Source organism: Lynx canadensis, chromosome D4 (genome assembly GCF_007474595.2).
Source record: "Lynx canadensis isolate LIC74 chromosome D4, mLynCan4.pri.v2, whole genome shotgun sequence".
Taxonomy (NCBI): Eukaryota; Metazoa; Chordata; class Mammalia; order Carnivora; family Felidae; genus Lynx; species Lynx canadensis.
Genome location: NC_044315.2, coordinates 82,172,598 through 82,189,359, shown reverse-complemented (window position 1 = coordinate 82,189,359; position 16,762 = coordinate 82,172,598). Strand labels below are relative to the sequence as shown.

The window sequence follows — 16,762 nt, the reverse complement described above, 5'->3', positions numbered from 1 at the left end:
AGACACAGAATCCGAAGCAGGCTCCAGGCTCTGAGCTGTCAGCACAGAGCCCGATGTGGGGCTTGAACTCACGAGCTGGGAGATCATGACCTGAGCCGAAGTTGGACGCTCAACCGACTGAGCCACCAGGTGCCCCAGTATTTATATTTTTTAAAGTTGTTTTATTGAAAGGTTAAAGATGGGGCTTCTGTTAACACAGTATTTTTAATCCCTACTACACTATAAAGAAGCTTGGAAGATTTCTCATTTTGCAGATATGGAAAGACAACTCAGAAATGAAATGTTTAAGGACATAAAAGAATCTAGAGCCAGAACAAATTGATTCAGAAACTTCTCTGTTCTTTAGACTGGTTTTTGTTGACAGTGTGAGCCTTTTCCATAGGCACCAGATGCTAATGTTAGTTTTGCCAACATTTACTGAGAGCCTCTGTGCTGGGGCCAGGAATTCAGATTATCAGGAGACATGGACCTTGTCCCCAAGCTCACAACCTGATCCACATGCCCATTTTTAGCACCAGTTGAGGCTTTAGCCTGTTGTGGCACTGCCTTCTGAAGAAACCTGGAAAGTTCTGTTTTCCAACTTTAAAGAAATTAGTAATTTGAGTGATTCTCAGCGTTCTTTGTTCAACAAAGTATATGTAGGGAGTGGTTATTATGTGACAGACCTTCTGCCAAGTTGTGGTGATGCAAAGGTGTCAGACTTGGTGTCTGTCACCCTAGTGGGGGACACAGACACGGAGTCGATAATTGTAACACAGCGTGGTAAGTGCAAGGAGAAAGACTATTCTGGTGGGTTAGGAGAACCTTGTAGGTCGTGCGAGAAATCTTTCACGGTAAGCGGGAACAGAGGGTGCGGCCACTGTGGGAATGGCTCTCGTTCATCCAGCATCTAGAAGTCCTCAGGGCCAAGATGCTGGGCCAGGCAGTCCTTGTGAACTGGGCCAGGACCGGTCGAGTGCCCTTTGCTCTGGACTGATCTGCTTTCTTCTCTTTGTACCAGGCTACGGAGCACCGTATGGTTACAGCACCGCTGCCCCTGCCTATGGTATGTATGCCATGTTTCTGATTTCTCCTCTTAGCAGTGCTGTCACAGCAATCTAGAGCACAGTTTGTATCCAGGGTTTCTTTCAATGAATTGGAGGATCTCAGACGTATTCATTCTAGTGACCCAACTTAAATTCCCTTTGAAAATGCCACAACCTTGTGGTTCTTGGTTTGGTTGGAGTTGCTCTTCTCTCCGCTTTGCCTGATTGAAGGACTGCCTGTTCTAATTGCCTGTTTCTGACCATATGGAAATTAAATATTTTAAGTAGTTCTTCTTACAGCCAACTTATACTCCATTCAAAGGCTACTGAAGGGCCAAACCCGGTTTCTGGCTTGACTGCTCGCCGGTTACATGGCTGCATTGAAGTTTCTGGCTTGAAACCGTGTGGGTGACTTGAGTTAGGGTTAGGAAATGTTCACTTCAAATTTGTAGCCATCGTCCTTTTCCGCAAACTTTGCTTTAGAGGTGGCGTAAATGAGCCCCAGCGTGGCAGTGGGCTCTCGCCAGCAGCGTTACTGAAGTGCTGACTGCAGACAGTCTGTGGTACGTGTTACAGAATCATAGGATTGTCTCCTCTCCCTCCAAAAATAAGAAAGTAAAATAAAAGTAAATGCAGAAATGAAACTCAGTGGCCCTTTGGATAACTTTTGAATGAGGTTTATGTGGCAATGGAGGCAGTAGGTTTGGAGTCAGTGATATGCCCTCTTAGACCTTTTCCCTGAGGCGCTACACGTTGTGGGTCCGCCATCTGCAGGATGTCTGCCACCGCGAGAAGAAGAGAGCACGGGTGTGCGTGCGCGTGAGAGAGCGTGGCGCGAGCGTGGTGCGTGCACGCGTGAGCACGTGTTGGTGCGACCTCAGGCTGGATGTGCACGCGCACAGCAGGGAAGGACGTGGACTGTCCCACTGCTTGTGGCGTCAGCCCTCCACACGAGTCTCAGGACCCTTCATTATGCTTTCTCTCTTCATGCGTCAGCTTTTCCATCTTTGTTCAGATGAAAATTATGGGTCCTTACGACACTGCTAAATTGAAGCTTCATCTGATGTCCTAACTGTAAAAAATAAGTAGAAAATGAACAGTTTTACGACTTTCCCCTTTAAGATAGACTATTTCTATCCTGGAAAGATGTGGAGAAGCTGCAAGTGTCAAATGTTTGGGGTGAGTTTTCTCTACAGCAAAGTGCCCAGTCTGGGGTTTCCTCCTCTACCGGAATGTTTCCTCTGGAACACTCCAGTATGGTCAGGGCTTCCCCAGATTCCCCACGTCCCTGATGTGGGGTGATTGGGAAGTGAGAACTTATTCAAGAAAATGTTTTCACCCAGAATTGCTTCTAAATTCAAATTCTCTAGTTCCTTGTGGTTTTGGCCATTTGCTTTTCCCATTCAGCCACCTTGTGGGTATCCTGGCCACCTCACCCGCCTGTGAATTAGGTCTGGGCAGTTTATCCAAATGCATCTTGACTCACTGCTCCATCGTGCTATGTCTTGCGTGAGCGGCAGAGCACCCGCCTGCTGGGGCAGGTTGTTAAGTCTGTGTCTTTCTTTTAGACAAAGTGAAGTCTCACGTTCTTCAGTACAGGTTTGCTAGAGCTTAATTTTTCTCCTTGAAACACTGGTTTGTCTAGGCTTTAAGCTGCATTCATGTTTTTCCTCAGTCTTTAATTTTTCTCTCTTGTTCCTCCCTTTCCTCTAACATTATACTTTCACCCTGTGGCCTCTGAGCCCCACTTCAGAAGGCTCCTCTTTTCCATGTGCCATATAACTGACTTCCAAAGCTGGTGAAATTTGATGCCCCCATTTTTCACATAAAAGATTTGGTTTTTAAATGTTACTGTGATGCCAACCTACTAAAACAATGCTTTATTTTGGCTGTAAGGTAAATATGTCTTTTGGCCTTTGTAAAGCTGTTGCATGTGGGGTAATTTCCCTCTGATCATCTGGTGCTCTTGAATACCTGCTGTTGCTGCTTTGTGATTTCTCCATAGGTTAAATATTAGACTAGAAATAGCAGATTTCAAATCATGCTTGAGTATGCAGAAGTTTGTGAGGCCACAAGAACTCGTTCATTACAAAATTAAGCAAGTAGTTAATCTTTCCAGATTTGCCACGCCAATATCGGCAGTAGCCATTAAGAAAGTAAGTACCTGGTCGTGACTCCAGGTGGAGCGGTCTCTCTGGGGAGCGGAGGCCTGCACGGAAAGCTGTGCTTTGGGTCTTGACTGACAGCCATCCCTGTTTCTCCTGTAATATGTGATGTGCCAAATTGAAAACGATTCTGGATTTCTGGAGTCCCTCTGGAATATTAATCAGTAGCACTGCTTTTGATCTTTGGAACTCATGGCTGCTCACTCAAATGAAATTGCCTTCTGAATATCATTCTTCCTAGGATATAGCCCTCTTAATTTTGAGTGGAAAATAACTAACGATCAAAATATTAGGAGCAATTTCAAAACAGGAGATCTGTTGAGAGGTTTGTGGGTCTCCTCCCAGACGGTTCATGTTGACTGACTAATCTGGAAAAGGTTAACGATAATTACTGTAAGATATTTTTTAACCTGAAATTTTTATTGGATTATTAAACTTATTTGGAGTCCTCTCCGTTTCTTTTCTCTGTAGGTTTACCCAAGAGAATGGTTCTGTTACCCGTTATGAAATTCCCAACATATCCTGTTCCCCACTACTCATTCTTTTAGCAAATGACAGAAGCTAATTCCTATTGAACAACAAATACAGTACAATACAGAATGTTAGAGAAAAAGCCTTTTTATCCTGCTTTCTTTGAACACATACTTGATCAAAATTATTTGTAAAGAACATCTTTCCTACTTTTTGATTTTAACAAATGCAAATTTAGTTCTCTAAAACTTGAAAACAAAAAAGAAACTAGTTCTGTGAAACGGTACCTCATTTCCGGAAAATAACTTATACCAGCCCTTCTGTTCTAGGGAAATAAGTCTAGCAGTTCAAAGTTTAAGTTTTAAGAGGAGTATCAGATTATGTAAAATTAAATTTGTGAAGGATGTATAGAGTCTCAAACACTGATCACAAATAAACTGCTTTGTTGTAACACAGAGTACTGCCTGGTTCCTGACGCAGTCACTGATTCTTAGCTCTGATTGATATGTATTTGCCCCAGGGCACTTGAATTTGGGCTGTAGTTATTTTTTTAATACAGTACAATAGAGACTTTTCATTTAAACTTTAACTTTGTAAATACTGAAGTGTGTAATTAAAGCCAATAAAATATGGGTTTGAATATTGTTTTAGCTTATTATTTTTGATATGTTTTGGTATCAAATTACAAGGAATTGAAAACTAATAATAACTTAGCCCTTGAAACCCATTCATTTGTAAGGAAACTGCTAAAACAAAGCAAAGGCAATTGTTAGCTTGAGCCAGTCTGCTCACTTTGTAAGCCCTTTGTACTGCTGTCCAAGGGCCTCCCCATGATAAAGGTACATTCTGTTATCCGAGCATTGCTTATTCAGATGATGGCACTACCCAGAGATGGGGAAGGAGGAATGTGATTATTTTAGCTTCCTAATTTCCAAGTTTTAAAAGAGAATAAATTAATCGATCAATCACCCTCTCTTGTTCTTGTGGCCTTCTTCACTCTGTAAGATATTGTGTTCACTTCCCTGGCTTTTTTCATGCAGATAGAAGATTAGTGATTTTTCTGGGATTCATTGAAAGGTCTCTTTTCCTCTTCAATTACATCAGAATCTAAAGCAGCAACAGGGTCCCCATAAAAACTTGCTCTTCGATTGTCCCAGTTCTTGTTGAGTGCTGCTGTGAAAAGTGACAGGTTTCAGCCATGGGTCAGCATTTATTTTTAAGTTTTTCTTAAAATTTATCTGATTAAGCTGGTGAAAAATGATCAGTCGGTAACATTGTGCTGTCCTGTAAAGGGTGCAGACCCGAGCCTTCCCCTTGCATTCTCGCCTTGTTTGGAAAGCCTATGATGTTACTAGAAGGTAATGGTTTCATTAAGGTACTCACCCCCATGAAGGCACCGGTGTGGTCCCGTGTGGATATTTCTAAGTCGCTGTGTCTTAAAAATGTCCGTTTTGAGTACGAATTAGCTTTCCTTTTCAGTTCTGCTTCTCAGAGCTGAACAGTGCCCATCAGTGAGAATGGGCTTCATGAAATACTGCAAATTTATGTACCAGATTTCTCTGGGACCACTAAATGAGAACGAGATGGGCAATTTAAAACAAACGTCAGTGTCACTTCTCAGATGTGTATTTATTACGAAATGGCTTGTTACTTCTGCTACTTGACCTTTAGTCTTTATTAGTGGTGGGTGATACTTTAATAAAACCTCATCACTTGCTAGAAATAGCTGTGAACTTATCATTCTCATCCTGTGCATTAGTGGCTAGACATAAACAAGAGGGCCCATTGCAGCTGGGAGTTTCATGTTTCAGTTGATTCATTTTGCTGACCTATGGATGAAACGGAGCCATCACTGAGAAGAAAAAGCATGGCTGGTAGTGTCCAGTTTTTATTAATTAAATATTTACAATAGTCCCTTTTTGTTTCTGGGAATACTATTAATTGGCAGCTGCAGCTGATTGTTATTTGAAATTGATCGTCAAATTTGCATTCCAAGTTGGAAGTCTCTCTGGAGATTTCTCTTTAGGAAATTCTTTTGAAGTAGCTGACTCAGCTTTGGAATTTAACCCCTCTATAATGGTGAAAGGGAGCTGTGCTGTTTTCCAACATGATGGCAGTCATTTCAAATGGTTTCTACCAGGTCCTTTTTTTTTTTTTTTAATTTTGTTGTTTGTTGGAAGTTACTAACCATGTTGTAAACTGCCCAGGTTGCTGCAAACTTTTACATTTCTCTGCTTTACTTAAAAATAATTGAGCTGTCAGTCCTCTGTTAGAAGTGGTAACCATGCAAGTTCAACTGTTTAAATTTTGTAATGAATTAAGTGTCCCCCTCCCCACCTTCTGCCCTCCCCCCCCCCTCCATTTTGTAATGAAAATTCCACTTACAGCTGAAAGAGCAGAGAATATAAATGAAGCTCTTGGCTTCACCAAATTCTGTGAAATTAACACCAAGTTTTGCTTCTCTGCTCTTTTCTCCACTGTAGGTGGTTTTTTCATTGACAGCCCCTATTGCCACCTCTGAGCGTCGCCACCATTTATTATTCACTTGGGCCCTCAAGATTTCTTCTCTGACTTCTAGAACCATCAGGTTGTCTGGCTTGAAATGGCAATTTCTGTCTTGGTCCTTAAGAGCCTTGTGACCCCCTGAGGCTTTCCAGCTTTCAGATACACCACTCTGACACCTTCTTTGGAAAGCAATGACTGAGCATTTTACAGAAGAGCAATACTTTTATTCAAAGCCCACGGTGTCTGTTTTAAAAACGTCTCCTTTGAACCTAGCAATATCGTACTTAAGCCCTCCTAGCGTAGTCTCTTGTCCGGGAGTTTACAGACCAATGGAGAACTTAGAATCAGTGTGTGATGCTGTGCTATCTTCTGACAGTTTTTAAACTTTTTTAGCACATAAACTTTGGTAGTTGCATTTCCGACTGCGTCAGTTAGCGCTATTATAATTTCTCAGAGGATAGGGGTCCTCCTTGAAGCCATATTCTTTGCATGGGGCTGGCACCCGCCAGGGATGTGCCTGCAGCCCCAGCTTCTTCCGCTGCAGAGCACCCCCTCTCTTGTGCAAGGTAATTGGTCCAATAGATTCCCAACATACCTCATGCTGACTAGAGTGCAGCGCATGGTGCGTGCAGCAAGGAGTCCTGAGGTCGTTTGTAGTCGCACAGAAATCGTTAACCTGGGAACAAACCACTGATAGATTTTTCTTCTATTAGCCTTTCCTTCTTTTTTTAAAATTGGGTGATGTTTGAAAATCATGAATCAGTGCAGTCACCGTTATTAATTGAAGAGCTGGGAATACCTCGTTAATGTATTTTTAAAACTGGTGTTGGACCCTCTGTGTATTTCAGGTTAATACTTTTAAGCAGTTTTCAGCACGTTTATCCACTTTATTCTCGTTCTCCTCGTACCTTCGTAGCCATATCACTTGTATAAAATAGGCTGAGATCTAGTGACTGTAAGCTGTGGTCTCAGTAAACAAAGGTAAGCTCTTTTATTTTCTGATTAAAGAGAAAAAGTCAATGAACACAACGTGCATATATGACAATCATATATGATGTATTTGATCTCTTAGGTCTTATGTCATCATGAATTACCTTTAAAAATTTTTATGATCTAAATGTAAAATAGTTATTTTCAGCATTTGTTTAATACCCTTGTAATTACTTTTTATTCAAGAGAGACATGTTCACTTTTAACGAGTTAATGTGTATATGTGTGTAGAAACTTATGATATAACATATATGTGAATTACACACAACCTGTTTAAGTAAAAGAGTTTGGTGGTGGGAAGAGTCACCTAAGAAGACTTTAGCGTCAGGGCACTCTTTGGGCCAAAGTGCTAGAATTTCATAAGCAGCAAGATTGGTAACAATGCTGGTAGGATCCATTTATATGTAGCTGTTTACACAAGCAGAGGATCAAAGTGGCCAATTTCTCAAGGAGAGAAATTTCTCTGAGGAATGCAAATCTCTGATCTGTGTTGTAGTGCCCAATACAACAGCAGTAAGAAGCCATAAAAAGAAAAAGCAATAGAAAAATTAAAAAAAAAAAAAACCAAAATATTAAGGTAACTATGGAAAAATAATGTGTCATTGACTGTCATTAAGCTAACTATTTGCAGAACCAACTCGGGCAAGACTCGAATGGTAAATACCCAGTCTGCCAGAGACCAAATAGACTTCAGGCAATTCAATCGAGCTTTTCCAAGGTCAGGTAGCTAGACGATTAATTTCCCACCTTCTTCAACCATCATGGAGTTCATTTACAAGATGTGAGGGTTAGGCCAAATATTTTAATAAGGATTTGCTGTCATTTAGTGTGTCCCATAGAGTACATTTCATATTGATAGATGTTCTGTGCTGAGGCCGTATTTCATATATATAGAGATTAAAATAAATTTCATGTTTATGTGTCTCTCAGTAGCGGTTTTCTTTTTATTACTAACTTTGAAGTTGCTGGACAACGTTTCTCCCATACAGAATCTGTATGTACGTCAAACTGGCTTGGCACCCATAAAAGGTTGTATGAGGCCTAGCTGATGAGGACTACGTAGGTTCCCGTTCTCATCCAACAGCCGAGTGTTCGTTATGTGCCAGATCCTTCTCCGGGCACTAGCAAAACAGAGGCGCTGCCCAGTGAAAGCATTTTAAGTCTGAGAGTGTCCTTGTTGGTGAAATTGGGTTGATTATAAATATCCTACGTTGGGAGACAGATGATGCATTAGCAGTGTCAAAGGATAATGACCTTGATCAGCAGTTTATTTATACATTATTTAATAATATAGCCCCTCTGACACCACTGAAATGGCCATCATTTGGAAATTCACTCATTTTAAATATTTCCCTGGCAGTTTTGAGAGCCTGAAACCAACTCTGTTTTATGTTCCTGGACCTCTCTCCAAGTAAGTGAATGCATTGAAATGAAAAACAATTATTCCAGTCCTTTTTAAGCAGTTTTTATAGTATAGCAAAGACCAAAGTGGTTGCTGTAAACACTGACCACATTTTTTTGACGACAAGTGAGGGGAGTTTTACCCTTACAATCAATCGTTCATTATACTTGCCTGTTTATTAGATTTCCTTAATAACTGCAGTGGAGGTAAATGTTCAATAGTGAGTTAGGGAAACAAACTAAGACTTGCAGATGCGCCTTCACCCTTTCCCCCAGCAGTTGGATTTCTAGTAGTCGAGGGCCCTAAAAACTAGGGACATTAAGAGCAGTTAAAGCTGAAAACAACCTGCTCTGTGAATGGTCCTCCTGTACCTCCCACTCAGCACAGGCCAGTGTGTCCTCGGTGGTGGGAGCAGGATGTAGCGTGTCTCTGAAGTCCTCAGAGCAAGAAAGGTTCTGATGCCACGCCATGCGGTGACCATAGGTCTCTCAGTGTCTGAAGGAGGCCTGGCAGGGAGACGGGCAGTAAATGAATAACAGCTGCAGAGTCCAGAAACTACCTGCTGCTGGGGTGAGTTTCAGTCTATGTTTCTCTCTAGCCGTTACTTCCAGGGCACAAACTAGTACTTTTTATGTAAGAGTGAGTCTCTTCCCTTCCTCATCCATCTTCCCAGAAAGACTGTTTTTAAGTCAGAATTCAAGTTGAGTAGTTTGTAAGAATAGAGATCCTTTCCCCACATTATCATTTTAGGTAGGAGCTAACGCTTCCATTGATACTTGAAGCAGTGATCTTTGGAGATTTAAAAAATAGCACCATAGTGCAAATTAGGTATGTAAGCTTTACAGCACAGCTAGAAATAGGGACTAGAAACCCTGTGGGAATCTGGGCCAAAGGACTTTCTCCCTCCAGCAAATTCCCGTGGGGCTTGGGAATTGGAAGAGTTAATACACGCAAAGTGCTTTGATAAATACCTGGTGCCCAGAAGTTCTCCGGTCAGTGTTGGCGTTTCCTGCCATGGTTGGCTGAAGTGACAGAAGGTATGTGAGGGAAGCGAGACTGTGCTGGCAGGTAGCTGAGAAGCAGGTGCGTGACCTACTCAGGGGAGCTGCATTGGTTCCTTGGTGGTCGCAGGTTTCGGGTGCTTCCAGTCTTTGAGAGAGACTCCTGGCATCGGGGGACTAAACAGGAAACACAGAGCAAATGCTTGGTGAGCGAGGCAGTGTGGGGAGGTCGCTGCACACACCATGCTGACTGAGAGTGCCTGTGTTCTGCTGCGGTGGTGAAATCATTGGCCAGTCTGCTGCCAGGGATTCATAAATCCTTGCTTTGGGATTTAAGTGTGCTTAGAACGTCAAAGGGCTGAGCTTAGAATATCAACCTGCTGATTCCCAGTTTCCTACCAGTACATTAATAGAAAAAAGGGGTGCTGTGATTTCAGCGAGGCTGGAGCTCACGGTGTTAGGCCAATAAGTTCTTGTAAACCACAGACCGAGGAGCCTGGGTTGCACGCTTTAGAAGGCCGATGACCCCGCCGCTCCCCTTCATAGCATTCCCGCAGCTTCTCTCTTCCAGTTTGCTTCCACAATTTTGGAAATAATCTGCGCTCCCCTCACTACACGAGCCTCCCCTGTTTGCTCTTCTCTCAGAAACACATCTGCCTCTCCATCCCGCTCTCTTCAGCAGAAGGAAAGGTGGGTAGATGGTGAGACGGGTGCTGTTGGTTGAATAGCATAGTCCTGTCCCTTTCTGCACAGGCTTCAGGCACCTCTGAGGGAGGATGGGCGGGTGCATCCCCGTCCGCCGGCACGACGTATGCTAGGTGGGGATTACAGATTGAGTTCTGGGATGCTCCAAGTTTATAAAAACTGTGTCGGTAGGGACTGAGCATTACCTTTAAAGGCAAATAAGGTAGATTTGCGTTATAGTCAAGACGTGCCTTCTTCTTCTTCTTCTTCTTCTTCTTCTTCTTCTTCTTCTTCTTCCTCTTCCTCTTCCTCTTCCTCTTCCTCTTCTTCTTCTTCCTCTTCTTCTTCCTCTTCCTCTTCTTCTTCCTCTTCCTCTTCTTCTTCCTCTTCCTCTTCTTCTTCCTCTTCCTCTTCTTCTTCCTCTTCTTCTTCCTCTTCCTCTTCTTCTTTTTTTTAATGGTACCAGCGATGGGAAGTGAAAGAGGAGGGGACATAACAGCAACAGCTTCAGGGGAGGCTCCAACGGCCTCTCTCTCGCTGTCCCCCCAAAGCAAGAGGCTTTTCTTAAATCCAAGAGGTTCCCCCATTCCTCAGCTGTGGCCGTTTGGTGGAGTCATTTCCTCATTGAGCCAAGGTTGAGGGAAGGCCTTCTTTTCTTCCTTTCTTTCTTTTTTTTTCCCCCTTGACCAATCAGTTTTAAACGTCTTCACCCCTTGGTCCTTCTAAGCAGGGTCTTGGTGATTCGTGGGCAGAATTTTGCCATTTGGCATTTCTGCCAAGTGCGGCTGCCCCTGTGCGCTCTGCCCAAGCAGTGACGGGAGACTGACCAGCATGTCCTGGCTGGACATGTGTGGTCCTCACCTCTTCTGCTGCTTCTGGCCCTAGGAGGGCACGGGATTAGCCCGGCAGGCCTGCGACGTTCTCTCAGCGCTGCCTGCGACCCAGTCTCTCAGCCTGCCTCGAGTCTCTGTACGGCTGGGACGGATGGTCCTCTGCTTGCACATGTCAGCTGAATGTCTCCGTAATGGAGTTAACAGGAGCCTTCTGTTTAGGTCATTTTGGGCTGTGGGCAGCAGTAGATTGGAGAAGGAGCAGAAGAGAGAGAAGGAAGAAAATGCTGAAATTACTCTCTTGCATGTGCCGGGCACTTGGACCTTGTTCTCAAACAACCTTCTTGGAGGTGGTATTCTCAATTCTCAGATAAAAAAAAAAATAGGCTCAGGGTTCAGGGCTGGAGTTAGGAACAAAACCCCAGTCCGTCCGATGCCAAAGCCTCTTTCACCACCACACCGTGTGCGCTGTGGGTGCCGTCTGGACAAAGGGGAGGAACGTGCCGGGTGGCGGGAAGGAGGTGTGCAGGCCGTGGCCAGGCCCAGCGGGGGCCTCACACCTCACATGGGTCACAGGGTCCTGAGATCACAGGCGCCTCCTGTGCTGGAAGCCAGGCTCTCTGACTTGAGGCTGTTCTGGACCAGATATCCTGGCCTTTTAAAAATAGGGCTGTTTTTGTGAGACCAATTGGGAAAGATTATATAACTAGAAAGATAGGCTGGAGACTTAGGTGTGGTTGTATAAAACAAAGGAAGCCCTTGTATTTCAAGCTTTTTTTTTTTTTTTTCCTGTTTGAATATCAGTGACAACTCGAGGTATAGGTTTTCATTTAGCTAATGCTTCCTGCGTATATGTTCTGTCTGGCCTGAGATTGGTGATTGGGATGTCTTAGAAGATTTGAGCCAAGACACTCAAGCTGGCAAGGTTCTGACTCACAGGGTAAAAGGAAGAGGGGCCTGGAGGGCCGGCAACCCAGGTTGGGGTAGAAGTGTCGGGAGCCGTCCTGTGCTGAACAGAGCTTGGGGAGTGCCCGGATTGCAGTGGCCTGTTCCGATTGCCAGGACTTTCCCCAGACTAGGCTTCAGGGAAGGTGGCCAGCCTGAAGGTCGCAGGCGGCCCTCTAGGTTGCGCTGTGCTTGGTGAGCCTTGCTGGGATGGCTTTGAGGTCTCTGAATTGCTGCACTTGAGCCGTTCTTCCGAACTCGGCCGAGTCTCCCGCTGCTGCAGACCATGTCGCCAGCTCCTTTGCTAACAATTGCCACCTGGGTCTCTGCTTAGGGATAGGTGGGGGTGGGGATGGAGGCAGAATCCTCTCCAGGGAAAGACAGTCCTCCCTCACCCCAAGTCATTGTCCTTGGCATTTGGCCATTTCTCTGCGCGCCACCTGCCGTGATGCTGGAGGGGAGCAGGAGGAAGGAATGGTTTTAAACCCATGTTGCACGAGTTCCAGAGCAGTGACTTGTGTGAGGAAAGTGAGTACCTGGCCCAGCACTCGCTTAGCAGCTGTTCTTATCCCAGTGGCCGATCTGTTTCCCACCCTGCCCCTACAGTGTGGAGAATCGCCGGGCACGGACTGTTTTTCTTCCTGAGCAGGCAAGGCTGTCGAAGCCCAGAGAGCTGTCCAGATCACCCAGCTTGTTTGTGGCAAAACGCTGTGGCTCCTAATGAGTTTTAACCACACAGAAGAAATGACATGTCTTCCACTGTTTTTGGAGTTAACAGAAGCCCTTTCTTGGGGACGAGAGTTGAATTAGACAACAACTGTGGGATCTAGAAATGATCTCCTTTTATAGATGAGGAAATGAAGGCTTAGCCAAAATGACTTGCCCCAAATTATACAGCAGTAAGCGGCTGAGCCCACCCATTCTGCCAGCACTGTGCTCGTACTGGTGGTTTGTCCTTACTGGTCTAGACTGCTTGCCTGCCCAGTTTCCCTTCCTCTCTCTGAGGCATTCTGCTTACCTCTCTTCCACACTTCTGGGACATATCCTGTGTGGTTTGAAGCAAAACAAGCAAAAACCAATGCTCCACCTCTCACCCTGCCCCCTGCCATGTGGAGAAAAAAAAAAAAAAAAAAAAAGAATCCAGACCTTTGGGCTTATTCTTTCTCTGGTTCCTTTGGAGGAACTGTCAGCTTGCCCCTGGGCTTAGGGGACTGGTTAACCTTGGGCCTGGCAGCCTATTCTGTTATTGTTGTTGTGCTGTTTCCATACCGTTTTTGGTACCATAACTGAACTCTGTAATCAAGTGTAGACCAGTGATTGCCGCTGGAGAGACCCCCAGGGGTTTGGTAGGCAGGAGGGATAAGCTGTTGGAAGTGTGCTTTTCGTATTCTTCTGCGTCATGTTTTGGTTGTTGGCTGTCGTCTGTCCCTGCCTAGGCCTTCATTATCTGCTCCACCCAAAGGAGTCATCCTCACAGTAACACGTTGCCCACAGTGGCTCAGATGCTGTGGGATCTCACTGGACCCTTCCATCATGGAGATGTTCTCAGAAGTTGCTCCGCTTTCTAACATCTTTCATGTCCTTGGAGGCTATGTTAAGGGAAATGTCGTGGACATCATCTAGGGAGGTGAGAAACCTCTGGAAGGTGGCACCTGGGGAACTGGGAAGGCCGAGGGCCCCTCCCAATGAGATTCACTGAGGCTGCTGGGGAGACCTGGGGAGATCACGGACCTTTCCATCAGCTATTTTAAAGGGTTATTTTGACTTGTACGTGACTCTAGAAGGAAGGTTAAAGACGGTTGTAGGAAAGCAGTTGGGCAGTTTGGGCAGTGTGTGCCTCCCGAGATGGTGGGGCTGTCCTGGGAGATTAGGTGTGATGAGAAGCGAGGCCGGTGGTGACCAGGAATGTTTAAGCAAGCCAGCTATTTGCACAGTGCAGAGGGATTTCTTCCACGGGATGTCAGGTTCGGATGGCACGCCGATGTGATCGGTGACACTGCCAAGGCCACTGCTCCCCTCTTTGGCACGTGGATTCGTTGAGAAACATTCACTGTCAACTACTGCTTGTTTCCCAGGCTCTCCCAGCTGGAGAAAATGTCAAGATCTTCTGTTTAGACAGCGGAGTAGAAGGTGAAACCACTGACCGAGGTGGAGTGCACAGGAAGGGGGAGCTCAGGGGCCTGACCAGGTCAGAGCCATCTCCTGTGGTTGGGGAAGACTCTGGCAGGCCTCCTGCTCTGTGAGGAGGCTAGAACCTGAGCAGCTTTGACGGGAGTGGCAGAGGCTTCCCGCGGGAGACTGGCATCTGCACTGGATGGAGGTCTGCCAGGGGGGTCATGAAGGAGAGCTTCCAGAAGGGGGCACAGCGTGCACAGAAAGGGCATAGCCTTCTGGAGCAGCACGAAGGTACTTGCTGATGGCAGCTGGTACCTGGGGCCAAGATGGGGAAGGTGTGGGGAGGGAAGAAGGTGCTGGCAGGGCAGGAGTGGGCGGACGGGAGAGGGGGCGGCAGTGTGGCAAGGGCCATCTCTTTTGGGCTGGGAAATGGGGGTTTGGTGGGCCCAATTTCTCATCAGTGGGTGGCTGTGAGCCCTCTTCTTGTGCTCTCTGGGTTAGTGGCTCTTTGGCGGTGGATAGAGAGGTGTGCAGGCTGGCCAGTCAGCATCTTACCCTTGCCCCGAGTTTCTGCACGTGTCTGCTCTCCTGGTCTCACCAAAGGGAGTGACAGGTACTGAGTGTTCACTCATATAGAGGCCCTCTGCTTTTTAAAAAAGTAATGTTTTGGTTTCTTTACCCGGGCAAGGTCTGGAGCTCCTTGGATTCAGCACCTACAGAACATGGTTTTTACTTAGTGGGAAGTTGCAGATTTGCCATACAGAGCACTTTAAAGAGAGGGGGGAAAAAAACCATGTAAGATTTTGGCATCTAGCTCAGTTCCTACCACCTCTGGCTCATCCTGGCCAGGTGGCATAGAGCACTGAAAGGAGTCAGGGTGGGTTTCTGCACCTCTCTTATTTATATAGCTCTCTTGGGGACTAAGGCTAAAGAGGCAGCTGTGGTTTCGAACCTTCAGGTCAGAGCTATGCAAGGTTACAGGTGCACTGAGACAGTGATCCTGTCTGCCTTTGGGGTGGCCAAGACCTGAGGGTCAAGTGTCTGCAACTTGTCTTCTTACTCTGTTGGGCCACAGAAGTATCACTTGTGTGTCACAATGTGGAAATATATGGGAGCACTCCCTTAGACTTGGTGTCAGCAAACTTTCTGGAAAGGGCCAAACGGTAAATCTTCCAGACATGGCTATTCAGCTTGGCTGTGGTCACGCAAGAGCAGCCAGAGATGGTGCGTAAACCCAGGTGTGGCTGTGGTCCGATAAAATTGACTTTAAAAGAAACAAAAGAGTGGGCCTTATTTTGCCTACCCCTGCCTTAGGCTGTAGAGACTGACCCTTTGGCTTAATTATGACTGGAAACTTCCTTCCATCTGCCGCCTGGCCCATCTACCTGAAACAGAAGGCTTCCTGAGCATCTGTTCTGTATGAGCACTGAGGAGGAAGGGGCAGTCCTGGCCCGTAAGGACCACAGGTTTTGGGGGGGGTGGGGCACTGACAGGTGAGAGCAACATGTAGAACAGAACAGGGCTCAAGGAAGTCCAAGGTGACAGGGCCCCAATGACAGAAGGGCTAAGGGCAAATCAGGAGAGCCCTAGGAAGCTGCTCTGGAGAGGACACCAAGAACCGTGTAGTCACACAGGCACGTTGGGCCCAGCCTGGGCAGGGCCCTGAATGCCAGGCTAAGGAGCGTGGGCCTCATTCTCTGGGCCCCGGGGAGCCAGTGAGAGATTGTGTTTAGAACAGTAAAGTGATCACAGGTGCATTTTAGAAACGGCACTCTGGTCATAGACCAGAGTTGTGGTTGCAGATGGTATCTCGGTTTTTGTCCGGACGTTTTAGGCAAGAGTTGGGTTGGTGTTGCTATGAGTAGAAAGGAGAGGTCCGGAGAATTGGTTGTTCTCTACCGTTCTGACTTGGCAGAGTTTGATAAGTCCTCTGTCTCCAGGCCTTTCTGTCTTGCTACCCTTTTAAATAAGGGCAAGACAAAACCAGGATTAGATTCTGGCTTGGGGCCTTGATGTGTGAGAGTAAAAGTGAGTTCCCCTTGCTCCAGAATGGAGTTCATGGCAGGAGAGCTTCACGGAGCAGACTCCCTTCCTGTTGGCATGCAGCCAACACCCGAAACAGGCCTTGCGAGAAGTGCAGAGGATGGTCAGGACTCTCGAGAAGCCTACAGGCCACTGAGGCAAGATGCCCGTATGTGACAGGCCGAAGCCAACACTGCACGGGTGTATCACAGACTGCCTGAGGCCAGGCCTTCTGGCGGGTGCATGGGGAGACGGAGGTGAGTCACTCATGGTGCCTGCCCCAAGGTGCTCAATGTAGTTGGGGCGACAAAAAACAACTATAAATGTATATAGTGCTTTCTATTTCCCCGAAATCCACAACCCCCGCCCCCCACCCCCACCCCGAGATTTCTAGGCAGGTGAAGGATGCTTTTTACTGAGCCAAGGTGAGGTGTGAGGGTCGGGAGCTGCCATGGGAGGGCCCCTGGGGACTGGAGAAAGGCCACCTAATCTGAGTGCGTGTGCACCTGCTGTCTCAGCGAATCCCCCACAGGCCCCTGGGAGGGGTGAGGCTGCCTGGCGCCTGCAGCTAGGAGGTGTGGCGTCCGCACTGGCCTTACTGAGAGGT

The 16,762-nt window shown here is 46.3% G+C and overlaps 1 long non-coding RNA gene across 1 annotated transcript; it reads left to right on the top strand.

The window, feature by feature from the left end:
- Positions 1-972: 972 nt before the first annotated feature.
- LOC115500154 lies at positions 973-4,301 on the top strand. The gene is made up of 2 exons (XR_003964411.1): positions 973-1,045; positions 3,662-4,301. It is a non-coding gene; the product is annotated as an uncharacterized LOC115500154 (long non-coding RNA).
- The last annotated feature ends 12,461 nt before the right edge of the window (positions 4,302-16,762 follow it).